The sequence below is a fragment of the Coregonus lavaretus genome (assembly GCF_964263955.1).
Source record: "Coregonus lavaretus genome assembly, chromosome: 2".
NCBI classification, from domain to species: Eukaryota; Metazoa; Chordata; class Actinopteri; order Salmoniformes; family Salmonidae; genus Coregonus; species Coregonus lavaretus.
In genome coordinates, this window is record NC_139989.1 from 4,316,051 (window position 1) to 4,322,158 (window position 6,108).

Here is a 6,108-nt window from a genome sequence, read left to right on the forward strand (position 1 = left end):
GGTTACTAACACTAGTACCGTGTCATCCATTTGATGTTTCTGCACATGAACCTGTAATACAACAGCTTTTAGGGTTAGTGCTATCTGCTATCCTTGGGACGTCTCTACTCTAAACCCCTAACCTCAACCCTTACCTAACCTTAACCCTTACTGTAGCCGTTTTAAATTTCAACTTCAATGGGGTGACGTCAGAGTTGCACGTCTCAAGGATCCACTTAAGACTTTTCCCAGCTTTTAACTTTCACCAATATAAAATGTCCACCATTGACACATCATAGGCTGTGTCCCAACAGCATGGCTTCTTCCACTCTCCTTCATCGTGACTGATACTGCAGGCGAAAGGACTTGACGTCTTTATTCGCTGTTCTTCAATATGACTAATTATATTTCAAAAGCAAGTCCTTGCGGATCAGTATAGTCCTGAAGGACAGGAGACAATGGAAGGAAAGTGCAGTATTTTAGATTATGAGGACATACTGTAGCTATGACTACATTAGATAACAGCCCTCCTATCCTACTTAAAGCCATGATCTGCTCTGTGTGTCTGTCTGATGACATCTGTAAGTAATAGACTGTAATTACACACCAAGGCATTTCCTGTTTGTGCACTATAAAGGCTCTTTTCCATTGATCCCCATGTTTTCTGTTGTGTTAGACGTTGGGAGGGAGAATGCAACTTTGACAGTTGAATTAACAGTCAGCCATGAACCATTTCTTCCTTTCTACCCTGTGGTTTGACCTATAGACCTCCTTTAGTTGCTACTCTATTGCAGGGGTAGGCAACTAGATTCAGCCGAATGGTCGGGGGCCGGAAAATAATTAGAATTATTTGAAAATAACAGTGATTTCATACCTTGATTACATTGAGACACAATTACGTCAATTTTTTAAATTTGTGTGAATACTTGGGAACAGATTTCCTAAATGAAACTAATTTTTAGCTGAATTGTTGGTGATTTTACCGTAGATTTGTTTTTACAACTAAAAACGAAATCACTTGCCGGCCGGCCGCCTGTTGCCGGCCCCTACACTATTGCATTCTCTAATACAAAGTGCCAAAATAAATAACCTTAAATAATTATTTATGGAAGTAAGGAAGTATAATTTATTTCAAACTGCATCACACTAACTCAATTTTCAGTATCATAAAAGCCACTAGATGGACTATACCAGGGGTACTTAACTCTTACCCTACGAGTTCCGGAGCCTGCTGGTTTTCTGTTCTACCTGATAATTAATTGCGCACACCTGGTGTCCCTGGTCTAAATAAGTCCCTGATTAGAGAGGAACAATTAGAAAATGCAGTGGAACTGGCTTGGAGGTCCAGAGTTGGGTTGGAGGGGACCATATATATAGTCCATGAGGTACATGCGCATTGTGTTTCAGTATATGTCCACTAGATAGCGCCATTGTATTATTTGAAACTTGGACCCATGAACTACTGTGTGTAGTGGTCCTATGTAAAGTAATGCTGTGTGTTTCATGTCCTGTGATTTGTCTCCCTTGTATAAAAGGCACAATAGCACCTCGTTATTCAACAGCTCCTCCAAACCCTCCACATGCAATTATACAGAGCGCACAGCCACTTGTTGTTTAATATACACCTTTGTCTAAACAATTAATGCCGGCTTGCCAAGGATGTCCTTTACACACACACAGAGAGAGAGAGAGGGGGAAAGAGAGAGAACCCTATTTGTGTGTGACAAAGAGTTGTAATTATATCGGAGGAGGCTCTGGTTTGGAACTCCTCTCTGTCCTCCTCTGCCTGTACATCCATCAGGGTTTCTGCAGACAGCCTCTGAAAAGACCCGCGCACTCTCTCCCTGCATTCCTCTGTGAGGGCAGCCAAAGCAGGCCACTCTAATAATTGTAGAATAGATTAGCAGAACGCTTACCACAATTACCGGTTGCTAGCTGCATATGGCAGTGTTGTTGAATTGCACAAAGGGCCAAATATGCTAATGGTGGTTTGATTTCAAACCTCCATTGTGTTGTGAGGGTGATTCCCACCTTGTTCGTTCAGAGGTTGAATTAGCTTGCGGCAGGCCTAACAATAGAGAGCACGTCCTCTGACCTCAACTCTATTAGCTCAGCTAATACCTGATGATGATGTTGTTGAGGCTTTTGTATTGTAATGTGCATTATCTTTATTGTATTTGTGGAGTTTATGCAGCTATAATACAGTATTTGTGTATATTTGACTAAAATTGGTTGTGTTCATTAGTCTGTTGTGTTGCCAATGAACTCGTTGTCAAAACAGCTCCAAAGGGATGCCTTTAACAAGCCCCAAAATGTCATTTTCAGAGCAGAAAGCCTATAGCGTGGGGATTAGATGAGATAAGAGGGAAGGAGACTTGTCTCCTGGATTTCTCTGATTCCTTTGAAGCTTCAGTCGCATTGAAGACTTGTCAAGACATGGCTGGGGGCAAGGTTAGGTCACGTCTATGCTCTGCACTGCCGACATTTCTCTTGATTCTGTCTTGAAGGTTTTCACACTCTCGGCCTCGGCACGTCTGGTCTCTCCTACAAGCCCAACCTTGACATGAGGCGTATTGATGACCATGCTCAGTGACATTTAGGGATCTTAGGGTGATAAACTGACATTATTTCAAAGAATGTTGTTGTTTGTTAGTTCAGAGCTGTTAGAATCAGGGGGTCAAAGGGTGCCCAAGGGTGTTGGGAAACCCAATACCGAGGGAGAGCTCGGTTTGTTGTTTTAAAAGTTTTGAAAATCTCAGAAAAAGTGTTCTATTCAAAAAGTTTGGTTACTAGCTACCTTTTGAATTTGGATCCTACGCCGTGGTTAGCATCAGTTGCTGGGACCGCAGCTATCTGTCCAGGGATCCTGCCAACCAAAAGTCTGAAAAGATGCTTGGCATAGCAGGTAGCCTAGCTGCTAACTAGCTATCAAGCTAGCAATGTTTCCTGAAAGGTGGAACTCAGCCCGCGACGTGGTTAGCCCTTGTGGCTGGGACTGCGGATTGTCCCGGGCTTGTGGCTGTCTAAATCCCTGCTGTTTGTTGCTGTTTCTATCTACCCTGCAACCTGCCGTCTAGAACTGCGTGGAGTACCAGCGTTAGCCTACGTTTGCTACCATGACATCCAAAGCCGGTGGAGAGTAACGGAGAGGACAGTTTTTCTCTATCACAGGGGAAGGATCTTTTAAATGAACAAAAAGGGTTCTACAAGCATTTGTTACAACAACCGGAAAATAGCTTCAAGAGCTTTGTCCAAATACTGATGGACTCAACTAACAAAAGAATGGACCAGAGAGGTCAAGGATCTTAAAGGGAAACTCCACCCAAAAACAATATTTTGGTATTTGTTTCATTAGTCCATTGTTAACATAGTCCCAAAATGTTTTACTTGTCAGCAATCAAGTTTTCAAGATATGTAACTTTCAAAATAAATCCCTGTATGATGCATTTTGCATCCTATGATGCAAAATGCATCATACGGTGATGATTTCTGTATTTTGAAAGTTACATATCTTGATGGAGTGGTGGATGTCCTGAAAGAGACTTGCAGCAATATGACAACAAGTCCACGCGAGATGACATCAGCACTGTCTGTGAATCATTATTAACAATGACTGGGAAAACAGACTATGTAGAGGGACAATCCAGGAGGAATAACATCGTTGTGGATGGCATACCAGAGTCTTCACATGAAGAGAAAGTACGAAAGATTATCACTAAAACACTGCAGATGGATCATTGGAAGATTGAGGTGGAGAGCGCCCACACGTCTGGAAAACCTGTAACCAGCCCAGGTGACAGACCCAGGCCGATAGTGGTCAAGTTCCTAAGGTTTAAGGATAAGATGGCTGTTCTGGAGAGAGCCAAGAACTTAAGAGGAACCAACATCTTCCTTAACGAGGACTACTCGGAAGCTGTGTGTTAGAGGCGGAAATAACTTATCCTAGCCTTGAAAGCTGCCAGAGAGCATGGGGACATTGCTTACATCGGCTACGACAGGCTCATTGTCCACCCTCCCTCCCAAAAGCCTGGGAGGAGTGAGAGAGCTTAGCTTCCAGGTCTGTAGCTTCAGCGCCACATCGCACACACACACATACACCAACTGACTCTATTAGCCAAACAATGTTCTTGTTTTGCTTTGGGGTTTTTTCCCCCTTCATATGATGTCTACCTTCGATTAGCTACCCAGGAAAGGGCTAAAAATAAATGTAGAATTTGAAATAAGGTTTATGAAATCAATAACTTGATAAAATCAGATAACATTCATATATTGGCCATCTCTGAGACTCACTTAGATAATTACTTTGATGATACAGCAGTAGCAATACAGGGATATAACATTTAAAAAAGAGACAGGAATGCCTATGGGGGAGGTGTTATTGTATATGTTCAGAGCCATATTCCTGTACATTTTAGAGAGGATCTCATCTCTAATGCTGTTGAAGTGTTGTGGTTGCACGTTCACCTACCTCATCTAAAGTCTCTTCTTTTAGGGTGCTGCTATAGGCCACCAAGTACTAACATCCATTATGTGGATAATATGTGTGCAATGCTTGATAATGTGTGTGATGTTAACAGAAAGGTCTATTTTCTGTTTTCATCAAGCTGTCCGCTCAAGAGGAAGCGGCTCACTGTAACCAGTGCCTGTAATCTGGTTCAGGTTATTAATCAACCTACCAGGGTGTTTACAAACACTACAGGAACTACAGTGGGGAAAAAAGTATTTAGTCAGCCACCAATTGTGCAAGTTCTCCCACTTAAAAAGATGAGAGAGGCCTGTAATTTTCATCATAGGTACACGTCAACTATGACAGACAAAATGAGAAAAAAAATCCAGAAAATCACATTGTAGGATTTTTAATGGTCAATAACAAAAGTTTCTCAATACTTTGTTATATACCCTTTGTTGGCAATGACACAGGTCAAACGTTTTCTTTAAGTCTTCACAAGGTTTTCACACACTGTTGCTGGTATTTTGGCCCATTCCTCCATGCAGATCTCCTCTAGAGCAGTGATGTTTTGGGGCTGTCGCTGGGCAACACGGACTTTCAACTCCCTCCAAAGATTTTCTATGGGGTTGAGATCTGGAGACTGGCTAGGCCACTCCAGGACCTTGAAATGCTTCTTACGAAGCCACTCCTTCGTTGCCCGGGCGGTGTGTTTGGGATCATTGTCATGCTGAAAGACCCAGCCACGTTTCATCTTCAATGCCCTTGCTGATGGAAGGAGGTTTTCACTCAAAATCTCACAATACATGGCCCCATTCATTCTTTCCTTTACACGGATCAGTCGTCCTGGTCCCTTTGCAGAAAAACAGCCCCGAAGCATGATGTTTCCACCCCCATGCTTCACAGTAGGTATGGTGTTCTTTGGATGCAACTCAGCATTCTTTGTCCTCCAAACACGACGAGTTGAATTTTTACCAAAAAGTTATATTTTGGTTTCATCTGACCATATGACATTCTCCCAATCCTCTTCTGGATCATCCAAATGCACTCTAGCAAACATCAGACGGGCCTGGACATGTACTGGCTTAAGCAGGGGGACACGTCTGGTACTGCAGGATTTGAGTCCCTGGCGGCGTAGTGTGTTACTGATGGTAGGCTTTGTTACTTTGGTCCCAGCTCTCTGCAGGTCTTCACTAGGTCCCCCCGTGTGGTTCTGGGATTTTTGCTCACCGTTCTTGTGATCATTTTGACCCCACGGGGTGAGATCTTGCGTGGAGCCCCAGATCGAGGGAGATTATCAGTATGTCTTCCATTTCTTAATAATTGCTCCCACAGTTGATTTCTTCAAACCAAGCTGCTTACCTATTGCAGATTCAGTCTTCCCAGCCTGGTGCAGGTCTACAATTTTGTTTCTGGTGTCCTTTGACAGCTCTTTGGTCTTGGCCATAGTGGAGTTTGGAGTGTGAGTGTTTGAGGTTGTGGACAGGTGTCTTTTATACTGATAACAAGTTCAAACAGGTGCCATTAATACAGGTAACGAGTGGAGGACAGAGGAGCCTCTTAAAGAAGAAGTTACAGGTCTGTGAGAGCCAGAAATCTTGCTTGTTTGTAGGTGACCAAATACTTATTTTCCACCATAATTTGCAAATAAATTCATTAAAAATCCTACAATGTGATTTTCT